Here is a 16075-nt window from a genome sequence, read left to right as displayed (position 1 = left end):
ATAGTCGCTGAGAAAATATTATAATATGTAGAATTTGTTTAGTTATTCTAAACATCATAAACTTTTAACGATTTAATTTTAACAATTTTTGGCTTCTGAACAATCCTTTTCATTTCGATGCATTACTACTCCAAAGTATTTTTACCATGATACTTCCAAAAAAAAGGTACTGGTATGGTTCTTGTCCAAAAATATGGAGTTACCATGTCCTAAAAACCAACTGGTACTTTTTTTTTAATGGTTTAATGGATGTACAAAATGGCTGCTGAATGTTCTCCTAAAGTAAGTATCTGTTCTCTTTTTCAGGTAGCTCTGATGAGTTTGGCAACAAATTAGTCATGTTTTCCAAGAAACTCTATCTTACTTAAACAGTGTTTCTGTCTGTCGTTCTTGTTCGCTCTCTGTCTCACACAGATGTGCCCTGACAGCCTTGCATGACTGAGGGTGAACAGAGAAAGAGATGGAGAAGATGAAGGAAGCAGAAATGAGACACAGACAGATCGTGAGATACAGAAACAGGGGCTGAGGGAGATGTCAGAACTTGGGAGATTGTTCACATCAGCATTCTGCAGCTTCTGGCTTTGAAGAGTCTCTCTCATGGCAAGCTGAAGTGACAGACACGCCTCATACAGAAAAATAAATCAGTGTGTCGAAAAATGAGGGAAAGATGCAAAGAATTAGAGAAAGAGACGATGAGACAGTTTCTGAGACATTTACATGCTCACCATTTAGCTTTCTTTGTAAAGCAGGCTTCAAATGCATCTACTTCTTCACAGCAGCTGATAACAACACCTCAGCGCAAGCCTTATCTGAACCTGCAGCTGTCACGTATTAGGCCAGACGATGAATATTCACAATATATGCTGATGATATAAAATTAAGAAACATTGTGGACATTTAAATTATTTTTAAGTGCTTATTTTTTGGTCATCAAGTTTTCTAAAAATCTTGCCTTGTGACTTGCAGATAGGAGTGTTTCAGATTTAAATTAAGTAGAAAAATGGCATATAAGTTCAAACAGTTTCACTCTCAAAACAGTTTCAATGAATTCAAAACTCTCAAAACAATTTCAATGAATTCAGAACTCTGATTCAACACTGCCCTCAAAAAAAGTTCATATATTAAAATGTTAATATGAAAAATTGAGGAAATATTCCAATTAATTACACTGAAATTTTAGATTTCTGCATATAAAATGTAAAAAAAAATAAAATACATTGCTCAATTTACAATAAACATTTTGAATCAAATTAGCAATATTGGCTAACTGGTAGAATCAAAAGAATCAAATGTAAAGATTGAAGAAATATAAATATAAATATATATATATATATATATATATATATATATATATATATGTGTGTGTGTGTGTGTGTGTGTGTGTGTGTGTGTGTATTTTAAAAATAATATGTAAAATGATTATATATATATATATATATATATATATATATATATATATATATATATATATATATATATATATATATATATATATATATATAATGTAAGGAATAATTAACGACGGGCCATTGAATTCTTAGAAAATAATGCACACCCGAGGTGGTAATGCTTACGATCTCATCTCAAGCCTCCGTTGCCAATTCCAAAACGTCATTTCAGAACTGAACGGAGTCTTGAGCCATTGATAGCAGAATAATACAATTGATACAGTTATTAACGTACTTGAGAGAGAGAGCATATGTGAATTAGCCTACCTGAGTGTCTGAGCCTCTCTCACGGCAGCACTGTCTCTACTAATAGCGAAACGAAACTATAAGTTTATCTACCTCAAGAATCGCACAGTTATTACCTCGCTGGTGAGTCATTTTATTGATTAATTCGTCAGAGCAGCTCTGACAACATGTTTCTGTGCGAGTGTGTGTCCATATTAAAGTTATACAGTACGTGTGTGCGTTTGAAAGAGAAAGAGAGAAGAGAGAGAGAGAGAGAGAGAGAGAGAGAGAGAGAGAGAGAGAGAGAGAGAGAGAGAGAGAGAGAGAGAGAGAGAGAGAGAGAGAGAGAGAGAGAGAGAGAGAGAGAGAGAGAGAGAGAGAGAGAGAGAGAGAGAGAGAGAATGCGTTTTCAGAACACAATAAAACGTATTTTGTGGCAAAAACCATGACAATTTTTCATCTTCATCCTATTGTTTACTATATTTATTTGTTTGGTCGGTGTCATTGTGGGTTTTGTTTCTTTTGCGGTTATAGGCTGTAAGGACCTATTGAGATAACTGAAAACATTTGGCGAAGTGATATGGAACTGTAATGCGGTCAAGACCTGCTAGAACTACTTTAGCCGTGCGTTTCCCTGAAAATAATTGCACACCTTAGAACGTTGATCAACCAATCAGATTTGAGCATTCAAAAGCCCCGTAGTGTGTATATATATATATATATATTATATATATATATATATATATATATATATATATATATATATATATATATATAAAATATACACACTATAATGCCAAAAGTATTGGGACAACTCTCCAAATCATCGAATTCAGGTGTTCCAATCACTTATGGTCACAGGTGTATAAAATCAAGCACCTAGGCATGCAGACTGCTTCTACAAACATTTGTGAAAGAATGGATCACTCTCAGGAGCTCAGAATTCAAGCGTGGTACCGTGATAGGTTGCCACCTGTGCAATAAGTCCATTCGTGAAATTTCCTCACTACTAAATATTCCACGGACAACTGTTAGTGGTATCATAAAGTGGAAACAATTGGGAACAACAGAAACTCAGCCACGAAGTGGCAGGCCACGTAAAATCAAACAGCGGGGTCAGCGCATGCTGAGGCGCACAGTGCGCAGAAGTCGCCAACTTTCTGCAGAGTCAATAGCTACAAAAGTGAGTACACCCCTAAGTAAAAATGTCCAAATTGGGCCCGATTAGTCATTTTCTCTCCCCGGTGTCATGTGACTCGTTAGTGTTACAAGGTCTCAGGTGTGAATGGGGAGCAGGTGTGTTAAATTTGGTATTAATCGCTCTCACTCTCTCATACTGGTCACTTGAAGTGCAACATGGCACCTCATGGCAAAGAACTCTCTGAGGATCTGAAAAAAAGAATTGTCACTCTACATAAAGATGGCATAGGCTATAAGAAGACTGTCAAGACCCTGAAACTGAGCTGCAGCACGGTGGCCAAGACCATACAGCGGTTTAACAGGACAGGTTCCACTCAGAACAGGCCTTGCCATGGTCGACCAAAGAAGTTGAGTGCACATGCTCAGCGTCATATCCAGAGGTTGTGTTTGTGAAATATATGTATGAGTGCTGCCAGCATTGCTGCAGAGGTTGAAGGGGTGGGTGGTCAGCCTGTCAGTGCTCAGACCATACGCCGCACACTGCATCAAATTGGTCTGCATGGCTGTCGTCGCAGAAGGAAGCCTCTTCTAAAGATGATGCACAAGAAAGCCCACAAACAGTTTGCTGAAGACAAGCAGACTACGGACATGGATTACTGGAACCATGTCCTGTGGTCTGATGAGACCAAGATAAGCTTATTTGGTTCAGATGGTGTCAAGCGTGTGTGGCGGCAACCAGGTGAGGAGTACAAAAACAAGTGTGTCTTACCTACAGTCAAGCATGGTGGTGGGAGTGTCATGGTCTGGGGCTGCATGAGTGCTGCCGGCACTGGGGAGCTACAGTTCATTGAGGGAACCATGAATGCCAACATGTACTGTGACATACTGAAGCAGAGCATGATCCCCTCCCTTCAGAGACTGGGCCGCAGGGCAGTATTCCAACATGATAACGACCCCAAACACACCTCCAAGACAACCACTGCCTTGCTAAAGAAGCTGAGGGCACCTAAACCCTATAGAGCATCTGTGGGGCATCCTCAAACGGAAGGTGGAGGAGCGCAAGGTCTCTAACATCCACCAGCTCTGTGATGTTGTCATGGAGGAGTGGAAGAGGACTCCAGTGGCAACCTGTGAAGCTCTGGTGAACTCCATGCCCAAGAGGGTTAAGGCAGTGCTGGAAAATAATGGTGGCCACACAAAATATTGACACTTTGGGCCCAATTTGGACATTTTCACTTAGTGGTGTACTCACTTTTGTGGCCAGCAGTTTAGACATTAATGGCTGTGTGTTGAGTTATTTTGAGGGGACAGCAAATTTACACTGTTATACAAGCTGTACACTCACTACTTTACATTGTAGCAAAGTGTCATTTCTTCAGTGTTGTCACATGAAAAGATATAATAAAGTATTTACAAAAATGTGAGGGGTGTACTCCCTTCTGTGAGATACTAATTTATATATATATATATATATATATATATATATATATATATATATAAAAAAACAAGGTGACCCACACAACTAGGTGAAATGAAACTTCTAACTGCTAGTAAATAGTAAAGCATATTTTAGGATTATTTTACTCTTTTATAAGTACGCTCTGACAGTGTATTGTCAAGCCTGCTTTTATTTGTACAGCACTTTTCACAATACGTGCTGTGTCAAAGTAGCTTAACAGAAAATGGGAGGGAATTGCATTCTGGCAACAGCAACAAAAAAAAGCTTATGTTGAGCTACAAGATGGAGAACCAGACTCATCTTAAGATGACAAAAGAGAGATCAAGATGACAAAAAAAAATATATAACAGACTCCCAGCTAACATGAAAAAAGCGACAAAACCATAAACGAATCTCCAACCTGTTGCTAGAGTTCTACCATGACCCATAATTACTTCAGTTACATAAAGTTAAACTCAGAAGAAAAGAGGGCCTAATGTCATATTCCAGTCTCATAACTTCCCAGTTGATTTATGGGATGCAGCACAAGAGCTAAGCATTAGGGGAAAGAGAGCGAAAGATACAGAGGGAAAGACAGCAGGAGGAAATGTGTTCACTATTCATTTGTTACAGAGGGAGTGCACGAGGGCACAACTTAGACACAAAAACAAGCCGCAAGCCGCATCTCGATCTCTGTCATAAATTATGGATGTTGTCTGATGTCTCCTAACTGCTGTGAGGCTCTCAGGGGGCTTTCTCAGCGGCAGGCCTGGCAGAAGAGCTGAACTTATAATGTAGAGCCTTCCCTTCTCAATGTCAGCTCCAGCATAGGGAGTGCCGTTCAAAAGCATGGGTCATGGACTTGTGCAGTGGTAAAACACATTACTGTAAGATCAGCACACTTTTTTCAATGTATGCTTTTAGTATACTTTAAATTATAATTAGTGAACCTTGCTAAGGCAAATATCGCTATAACTATTGCACAAAACTTTTTATACTTTTTTCAGAGTACTGGCAACATGCGAGAAACGCCGATACGCAAGAAAAAGTGAGGGTACATTACAGATTAAAATATAGAAGTGCCGGTGTTGTGCCAAATTTCGACTCCCTGCCAAATTATTAGCCCCCTAGTTGAAGTCACTACCTGATTGCCTAATCCTAACCCCACCCCTAATCTTAACCCCTCCCCCACACCTAATCCTAAACTTACCAATACTAGGGAGTTAATAATTTGGTAGGGGTCAGAATTCAGCACAACATTTTAATATTTGTGTTGCAAATATTAAAATGATCACAGAAGTACTGGGATAAAAGTTTATAGTTCGGATATAAACACTGATGTCTACAGTAGCGATCAAAATAGAGCAAACCAACTTTTGAAAGTAATTTGGCGATTCAAAACAACTACTGTATTGATTACATTGTTACGGCAGTAGGGTAACTGAATCATTGAATCATTCAGTCAAGAGATTTGTTCAAAAAGGCTGATTCATCCAGCAATGAAACATAATTCATCCAAACTGAAAATAATTCATTCAAATTAATTAAACATTTTAAATAGACTGCAGCAATTAACATTTTGTCAGAACTTCTAGTAAATTACATGATATTTTGTTTAGTTCTGTTCAGAATCGTGGGAGAAGTTTGAAACAAAAACAAATGTGATTCTCAATTTATCCAGAATCGTGCAGCTCTACACCACAGTATCACGGTGATGACTTTTACACGACAATGAATGAAGAGGATGTTTTATAAGAAAATGCCATCAGAAGTGATACCTGTACCCTGGGGACTGAATTAAAATTTGGTAGACTTTGATGACATTTTCAGGCATCACTGTTTATAATTAGCTGGCCCTTTACATTAACTAACACCCACTGACAAGATTACTTTCAACACAGGAAGAACTGACATAAACAGGAAACTGCAGTTCGGCAAATTCTCTTCAGCAGAGTCAGCTGATGAGACCGTAGAGAAATAACATTATGAAAGCTTTATAAAAGCACTGTAATCAGCTGGAACATATAGACACACAATATTCAACCAGGATATACAGACATACAACATAAAAACACAATATTCAGCTGGGCGTATAGACAACCACAACAAAAGCACTACATATTGTACAGATGGACATACCATTGGATGTGTGTTAGTTGAATGGTGAGATTTTCTTTTTTAAACTAGTACCATCAATCTATCAAGATCAAATCAGCATACAGCACAGGACAGAAGGAGAGGGGAAGGGAGGCCACTTGTCCTATATGGTGTGCTGTACTCAGGCACAAAAACACAAACCTATACTTTATCTCACTCACACACACACACAAACACACATACAATGTCACAAAGCTCATTTGGTCCCTCAGCTGGGTCCTCTGTCAGGGTCACAGCCATTTACTCTGTCCCATCCATCAGCACAGACTACACATGATCGTTACCCACACACCCACCCTCACAAATACAGCTCTTAGCCTCAGATATATACTCACAAACACCAAGGCACACATTCGCTCTTAATTGTATGCCTAATATGCAGAGAAAAATCTTGGTTAATGTTTCCTGTTTCGTCACATTCAATTATGAATTACATGAAATTTCGCAAAAAAGTAGTAGTTTGCATCACTGTATACTACTGTTGGTCATTTACCATTTTTAGCGTAACAGTTGCCATCTTACCGTTCTGGTCATGCTGGTATTTCTGCTCGGCTTGTGTGAACAGCATATATATCCCACCTTGTTTGATTTGACTGGCCATCTCAAACATTCTGACATCGACAAGCACTGAAAGACTGCTGAAGCAGGCCATCCTAAAATTGTACTTTTTTTGTCATCCTAACCATGGATATCTATATGTAGATACCTCATTTCACTGCTTTCATTAGAAACTAATAGAAATTTGGCTGTAAGGTTCTCTGATGATCAATAATATTTATTATTAAATTTATTAATATTTATTAAGAGCTTTAAACAATATATTAAGCAGAATTTTCTAACATTAAAGATAAATTAAATCTTATTAAAATCATCTGCTGAACATATATATGGGTCACTGACAAATAAGGTTTTTAAAAGTGTAAAAAAAAAAAAACATAATGGAGATATAATAAATTTTTAAGTTTTATTAAGTGTTAATGAGATTATGCAGTTTTTATAATGAAATTAACACTGCTTTTTGTAATTTTTTTTTACAAGATGGACAAAATCTGTCACCAAAAAAGTCATTCGGTTTAACCAAAATTCGGTTTTACCGAATGGCGATATTTTCAAACAATGCTAACAGGCTTATATCTAGATAGCTAGCTAATTAGCTTGCTAGCTAGCTAGCAAAAGTACAATCAAACATTTTATATTTAGCACAAGTTTTTAAAAATGACATTTTCCATGTTTTATAGTGGTTGTACCAAATGACCTGATGTTTTGGGACATGCGTATGAGCAAATGAATACATGAATTTTTCATACAATTGAGAGAGAGTTAGTTAATTTGCTTCACAACCATGTGGTCCTTTGCAGGTGTCTGAATGATGTCCCATCCTGTCACATGATATTAACCGCATGACTTGATACAAAATGGTCCCTTTATATTGGTTACTCCAAATGATGTCAATGAAATTAATTTTCCAAACATTCTTTCTCATAACAAAAGCAACGACTTCTACACAATTTTAATACCATTTTCACTATGTTGACATATGATGTTATAAAATCATGCCAGAATAAAAAATATATACATTTATTACAATTATTTTAAATCACAAATGAAATGGCTGTATTGGCCTTTGGACGGTTAAACCGAATGACCTTTTGACACTTCAAAATCTTTAAAATACCTTTATATGTAGCAAAATATAATTAAAACCTTTTGGATTCAATAAAAGAGATCTAGTTGTACTACCTTACATACTTTGGATGTCATATCTTTGTTTTTTTATTATTATTAAGGCCTTTGGACAAAAAAAAAAAAAGACCCGTCACGTCATTGACCCAGATACAGATATTCATACATGTGAATAACTATGCTTGCAAACTCACGGTCAGCTTGCTCTGAGTTACGTACGGACTGGCTTTGATCATTCCAGTATAGTGGATAGCTTATGTATGGTGGCCCATAGAAACAGTTGCTAATAAGGCCCTACATATATCTATGATCCTAACAATAACACAGCAAACACAGCAGTGTTGTAATGGAGTGCAGCACAGTAATCTTTGGTAGGTAAAATTTAGCCCCCCTCAATTTACAGCCCTGTCTAAACCCACTCATAAGCTCTGAACAGAGACCCCTTTGCAGTCTCAAAGAATATTTTGACACCTTTAGCCCTGTTAAGCCCTCAAAAGCAAGCATATTTTCAAAACCAAATGCTTAAATTCTTAATTTAAAAAAAACATAGTGTTGAAATCCCTTGTGTTATGGAAATGCCGTGCATTTCGTTGTAAGTGCAGTTCAATAAACACCAAACTCTTTAAATATGCCGCTCAGACATGACAGACAGCAGTGTAGGGAGTCTGTGGCGCATATGTACGCCAAAGCTCAGGGGAGGGGAGAAGAAATCCAAACAAATCAATGCAGGCCGAGCCCCGGAGAGACGGGAGCCTCCACCACCGCCAATTACTGCAGCGCAGAAACAAACACAGTGGAAGTGAACTGGAAGAGAAGGCAAAGTCTGCTGCTAGCAGGTAAAGCTGTAGTTTTGCATGTGCGTGAGGCCGAGAGAGGGGAAGAGGGGGGTCTGGATAGACTCACACAGGCAGGTTTGCTGGGTCTGGCAGTGCAGGCAGGCCACTCTGTAATTTACAGAGGTGGAATGCAGCATGCAGCCGCGGGTGCTAATTACAGAGTGTTCATCTCTCTCTCTCTCTCTTTCTGACTGTGAGCCAGCCGACCAAAACCAGCCGACTCCCACACTGCTCCGCTGTCAGCTGCAACCTTCAGACAAAATGCAGAAGTGCGTGCACACACACACCAGGACAGCTGTTTGGATAACACCTATGACTCAGGTGACAATCCACTCTACGAAAACCCACATAAAGGTTTAATGGTATGTAAAGAGCATTGTAATAGACCCCATTACAAAGCCACTGGAAATGGACTGCCAGTACTTATAAGGCTATTCATCTCTCTTGACTGGAATCTTGTCCTGTTATGTTTTTTTAGCAGCTACTGGTCAGGTCATATAGCATGCTCTGTTGGATGGCGCCGATCTCTCCAAGCATGTCATGTGCATTGATGCCTGTGTTCATAGAGAACGAATCCTTTGAAATCCATCAATGAGCTTCATCCCTTCCGCTAAGTGAAAACGCACTTTGTGTCCCAATTATTCATAAACACATATACAAGAACTCTCCCATTACCAAAGAACCAAACCCACACAGAAGTATTAAATTCCACCACATATACAGTGTATGCACTACGCACCTCCACAGCAACAGTGTCCGTTCTGCCCACTAATCATATTGTGTTTAATTACATGAGTTGGATTATACTGGAGAAACACAAGGTCAGCAGGACAAGAGCCCAGACTCACTTAGGGAAACCTCCACCCCTTTAGTGGACAAATTCAATGATACAGCTTTTTAGATTTGAACGAGACTGAAATTAAGAAAGAAAGGAGAGAAAAGAATGAAAGAAAATCTATTTTAGCTAAAACGGAGCGCTTGACAGATTTGTTATGAGGTTTTGCCAGACCTTATTCACTAAGATGAAGTGCTAATTCCAATACTTGCTATCTCATGCATTGCAAACATGGTTTGCCTACTTACTAATGTCTTTTCTAAATACGATTATAGCCTATTAATACTTCTGTTGCAAAAATGTTACACCAAAAATAAGAATAAAAAAGTGTAGCCTCTTCAGTTGACTCAAGTGGCAAAACTGACATTTAACTAATGGGTTTCATTCAATCACTACCAAGCATTAAATCAGCAGAGTCAGGTTTAGTTTAAAGGGGTTATAGGTTAATAAGTGTTTATCCACCATAATCTTTATTGTGCTCGAAAAGCAGTTTACCTGTGATAACACCATCATGGTAATAAGCTATCACGTTGACCGATAAGATGATTTTTTTTTTTTACTTTCTATGTTCTCTACAGCCGAGGAGGATTTGCAGACTAATTTATTACAAGCTTTAGTGAAGCTGTTTATGCCCAGAGAGATAAGGCTCAGATTAAACGCTGTCCTTTATCAGCATGCAGCACATTCAAAAGACACTGTTTAAATTTAATTAATTGCCCAGAAGACAAGGTGCAAAGCAATTATTTTCCATACTTAGACATTCGTGTGAGAATATGGACAATAAGGACAGTAAGTGGGAACATATCCAGGAACAGCGCTTTTTGTTTTGCCTCTAGGGTGCGTCTCAAAACCTACTGATCTGTCTACCTAGACAGCTTTTTAGGCATCAGATGAGTCAGCTGAGCCAACCCGGAACATGCCTATAAAACCCAAAATGCAAATCACTAGATTTAGAGACATAAGCTGTGTATGAAATCGCCCTCTCGTTCACTAATCCCTACATAGTGTATGGTGGTTAAGTGCACTATATCAGCAAGGACTGAACAAAATGAAGTGAGTGAATTTGGATGCTGACTTAGCCATTGATCGAGTGAGTCGAGTAGGGCTACCTGATGAAGACACCAGAGAATAATGAATGAATGTCTGTTATGTTAATGGCTTGTCAAGAAAATGGCCCATTAATACGTAGAAAACAATCAGTCTAGCATGAAGACCAACATTGCAACAAGATTACAATTTATATATTATTAATCTTTAATTGAAGTACGGATTAGTCAGACAGCATATTTTAGGCTCTCTCTCTTCTGGCTCGTTGTTATCCCAACCAAGATGATGCTTTGTTTTTTTTGTTTTTTTCATCTGGACTTCTAAGCTAATTTATCTCTCAAAAGTTTTATGAGCAGCATATATAGCAAAATATTAATAATGACCTCTGAGGGTAACTGTTTTTGGAGTAAATGAACTATTCTAACGTTTGTTATAATGAAAGAGACTGTGGATAGACATTGTGACATGAAAGTTTTGTCATGGGTAAGGGTGAAATATTACAGTTAGTTAGTAAGTTATACTTTTTTGTCCTTTTTCAAGTAAATAGGTCTTGGACTCTGAAGTGGTAGACCACAAATGACAGCACAGTTCAAAACAAAATACATAAAAATTAGACAAAAAACAGATAATTACCACAGCTATTATTCAACATTAACATAAATCTAACAATATAAAATATTAATTGATACTGGTATGAAAGACGTTTGTGTAATGACTAGCTATACACAGTGGGACTGCTTCCCTGGTGGTAAATATAAAATATAGACTACATATTTACTGCCCATTGCCGCGACCAATCAGAATTAAGTATTCTAGAGCGTGCAATACAAAACTAGTAATATATTAAAAATGTCAATGATAATAAAGTCAGTGCATAAAATAAACACAGAATTGTCATTTAAAGACCTGGGCATAATCACTTAAAAATCAAGAGCTAGTCATATGCAGCTGAATGGACCTGTACAGCTTAATTAGCTATACTGGGTCTGAAGATGCAATTCTCAACTAAACTATATGCTTCCTTTCAGCACTGGAAAGAAAGAAGAAGAAAAAAAAAAAAAAAAAACATCAACGCGTGGGATGCTGTTGCACAAAAAGTTGATCAAAGGAGTAAATTATGTAGTGATGGACAGAATTCAAATACAATTTTGCGGATAAAAATAAAATATCGCAAATTCAAACAACACAATTCTAAATTAGCCCTGTCGTTCTCTAGTATTTTGTTGGGGTGACTGGAGCAATGGTCATGGCCTCGATACAGCACATGAACTTTCATAAACCTACCTGGATGATGTTCAGCTGAAGGTGCGGCCCCTTCCGAGAAGACTGCTGCTTTTAAAATGTGAAAATGCGATGTTTTTGCTTGTGTCCTAACAGGGAGAAAAAAAAACACAGAACCAAGTTTAGGAAAAAAATGTGTTCGGACTTCAGACCTGCGGACAGTAATCCAAGTGACTCTTCTTGGTTTTCGTCTAGGGTTTCAGGACGAGACGCTGTGCAGCGCGTCTGAATCTCAAGCACCAAACATACACGGCTGTTTCACTCTCAGCTGTCTGTCTCCAGCTCCAGCAGACAACAAAAGTCCACCCTTTACCGTAGTGTGTTGAGAAAGAGCGCACTAGAAAGAACGAATGCGTTTGCTGTTATTCATTTATTTATTTAACCTATAAGCATTTTTGTCACTATAGGACATTGAGGAAGTTGTCTCCATCAAGAAACATTTAATAATTTGGTAACACTTTACAAAGTCTCATTTGTTCTCATTAGTTAATGCATTAGCTAACATTAACTAACAAAGCATTTATTAATCTTAATGTTAGTATAAAAAAAATTACTGTTAAGTCATGCTAGTTTACAGTGCTACACATGTTAACAAATACAACTTCAGATTTTAAACATGTATTAGTAAATGCTGCAGTTACTATTGACAATAAATAAATGCTGTGTTTGTTTGTTCATTGTTAGTTCATGTTAACTAATGTAGTTAACTAATCTTAAAGGGTTAGTTCACCCAAAAATTAAAATGAATTACTCACCCTCACGTCGTTCCAAACACGTAAGTCTTTCGTGTTCATCTTCGGAACACAAATGAAGATATTTTTAATGAAATCTAAGTGGTTTCCCTCCATTGACAGTTACGCAACTACCACTTTGACTCATCAAAAAGTTCATAAAGAGATTGTAAAAAATAAATAAATTCCATGAAGAGCCATAGATACCAATAAAGAACTGGAAAAGGGTGCTTTAGAACAGATTATTAAAATGTTCTTCACATTTCAGTGAATTAAGAAAGAAATTCACTGAAAGTTTCTTTGGGGAACACAAAATGGTTCTTCTGTGGCATCACTGCGAAAAGCCTCTTTTGGAATTTTTCCATTATTATTATTGTTATTATCTGTGGGGAAAAAAATAATGGCGAATAACATTTGACACCAGGTAAATCCAGTATGTGATGTATCAGCCAGGCTGGTACAGTACCTTGTAAACATCTTTGAACTGATAAGAAAACCTGTGTGCTTTTACTCATGGAAATTGCCTAAAGTCAGCCAATCAGATTAGAGTATACTAGACTGAAAAAGTGCATTCCAGGTTTTATGTGCAATATTCATCAGACGGTCAGTGAACGGTCAGACTGAGGCTGAGACTCTCATCACTGTGCCCTTAAGCAAGGCACATAAACCCAATTAAGTTGCTTGAGGAAGATGCTCTGAATCGATGTGTCAACAAAAATCTCAAATAAAGTAATCTAGTAAAAGCAATCAATATAAATCATTGCCATTATACTGCTTTTATTAGCATGCAAATGATCAGTGCAATCATTTTAGGTAACAAAATATTATGTGGATATGAATTTGAAATATGGATGTTTTGTCTGTGTGCATTCTCACAGACGTCGCAATAGAGGGGTCCTGGTGCTGCATGAGGCCCAAGAGAGCCACTCACTTCCAGGGTAAATGATGGATCTTTGGTGGGAGCATTCAAGTGAGTCTGCTATTGCTGATGTTGGAGTTTCTAGGCTAGATACGTCATCATCATCATCACTCACAATGAATGCTGATCAGTGTTTTTAAAAATGAGTTATGAACATTTGAGAAAACGGTGTCTGGACAGCAAGGATTTTTGGCGATGCTAAAACTCACAGTTCTTAGTCATTAAGAAGAAGCATTAAACATTTAGTCTCTAATCTCATGTCATTTTGAGTTTTGATGTCAGAATTGATTGCCCCCAGCTGGTTTGAAGTGGGACACGCATATGGACCACTTGGGGTTATCTCAGAATTGTGACAGCAAAAAAAAAAATCAGCTCTGTTTTTGTCCTCGGTTCTCATGGTAACAGAGGCAAGAAAAGTGATGCACAGCAAAGCAGTAAAGAAGAATGACAGGATTAAGCACCAGTATGAGGCATAAACTGCTATTATAGCAAGTAGCAAAAGAGTCAGGTTGTCAACTTACATTTCTAGGACTGTCATCCCAGAAAGTAGTCCTTAATGAGAAAAAAAAATTGTGCAAGCACTTTTCTAATGTTAGTCACAGATCAGACTAATCTTAGAACTTACATTACTCAGGGTAAGAGTATTGACTGATTTTGGATACTAATTTATGCATGCTTAGTTCTACTATTTTACATTTAGATTACCATCATCAAACACTAAGTTAATCTTCAAAACACTAATAATTTAGTGTTTTGATGTTAAATGTGATCTTTAGCCAATTTTGAAATAAATATCAATTTTTCATACTGTAGATTATAATAAAAAATACATTTGCATAATTTAAGATAATTGATTTCAGATTTTTAGGGGAGATTTCCTGGACAGAGATTAAACCTAGTCCTAGACTGAAAGGATTAGTTTACATTCAAATGAAAATTAGCCCAAACTTTACTCACCTTCAAGCCATCCTAGATGTATATGACTTTCTTCTTTCTGATGAACACAATCTGAGATATTTTAATAAATATCCTGACGCATCCGAGCTTTATAATAGCAGTGAACAGGGGTCACGAGTATGAGCTGAAGAAAATGCTTCCATCCACATCCGTCCATCATAATCATACTCCACACGGCTCCGGGGGTTAATAAAGGCCTTCTGAAGTGAAGCAATGTGTTTGTGTAAAAAAATATCCATATTTAACAAGTTATCAAGTAAAATATCTAGCTTCCGCCAGACCGCCTTCTGTATTCAATGTACGAAGAAAGTGTAAAACTCTTGCAGTTCAAAAAGCTTATGCTACGTCCTACGCCTTCCCTATTCAACTTACGAAAAAAACTTAACTGACGCAAAGCCAGTTTACACTTTCTTCGTAACTTGAATATGGAAGGCAGTATATATATATATATATATATATATATATATATATATATACACACTGTATATACACATACAGTGCCCTCCACAAATATTGGCACCCTTAGTAAATATGATCAAAGATGACTATAAAAATAAATCTGCATTGTTTATCCTTTTGATCTTTCATTCAAAAAATTCACAAAATTCTAACCTTTCAAGTAATACAATTGAAAGTGGGGGGAAACTCACATTATGAAATAAATGTTTTTCTCCAATACATGTTGGCCATAATTATTGGCACCCCTAGAAATTCTTAAGTAAAATATCTCTGAAGTATATTCCCATTCATATTTACATTTTTTAGCATACCAGAGTGATCATGAACATGAAATTGTCCAGCCATGACTTCCTGTTCCACATGAGTATAAACATAAGGAAACACAAAGGCCAAATTCCCGTAATCATTCATCACAATGAGTAAAACCAAAGAATATCGTTCTGATGTGCAGCAAAAGATTGTTGAGCTTCACAAAATAGTCTTCTTGAGCCTCAGAAAGCCTAAAAAAAAATTATCAAACAGCACCTACATCCCCACAAGTTGTTCAGGAGTGTTTCAAGAAAAATCCTCCTCGCTCATCCAGAAACAATCTCCAGCATATTCAGTTGTCAGACACGACTGGAACTTCAAATGGGACCAGCTTCTATGGTCAGATGAAACTAAAAAAAGAGCTTTTTGGCAGCAAACCCACCAGATGGGTTTGGTGCACACATGGATAAAAAGTACCCCATGCCCACGGTTAAATATTCTGCTGGATCTTTAATGTTGTGGGCCTGTTTTTCTGCTGGAGATCCTGGACATCTTGTTCAGATACATGGTATCATGGATTCTATCAAATACCAACAGGTAAAAAAATAAAACCTGACCGCTTCTGCTAGAAATCCTATAATGGGCTGTGTTTGGATCTTCCATCAGGACA

The 16075-nt window shown here is 37.4% G+C and overlaps 1 protein-coding gene across 1 annotated transcript in view; it reads right to left on the bottom strand.

The window, feature by feature from the left end:
* dok4 (docking protein 4) overlaps nucleotides 1–12365 on the bottom strand; it is a 53287-nt gene extending 40922 nt beyond the window's left edge. The window contains exon 1 of the mRNA XM_051899062.1: nucleotides 12094–12365. The gene's annotated coding sequence lies outside the window, so the exon portion shown is untranslated. The remainder of the gene's footprint in view (nucleotides 1–12093) is intronic.
* Nucleotides 12366–16075: the final 3710 nt, after the last annotated feature.

Source organism: Ctenopharyngodon idella, chromosome 7, assembly GCF_019924925.1.
Source record: "Ctenopharyngodon idella isolate HZGC_01 chromosome 7, HZGC01, whole genome shotgun sequence".
NCBI lineage: Eukaryota > Metazoa > Chordata > Actinopteri > Cypriniformes > Xenocyprididae > Ctenopharyngodon > Ctenopharyngodon idella.
This window is presented reverse-complemented; position numbering and strand designations above follow the sequence as displayed.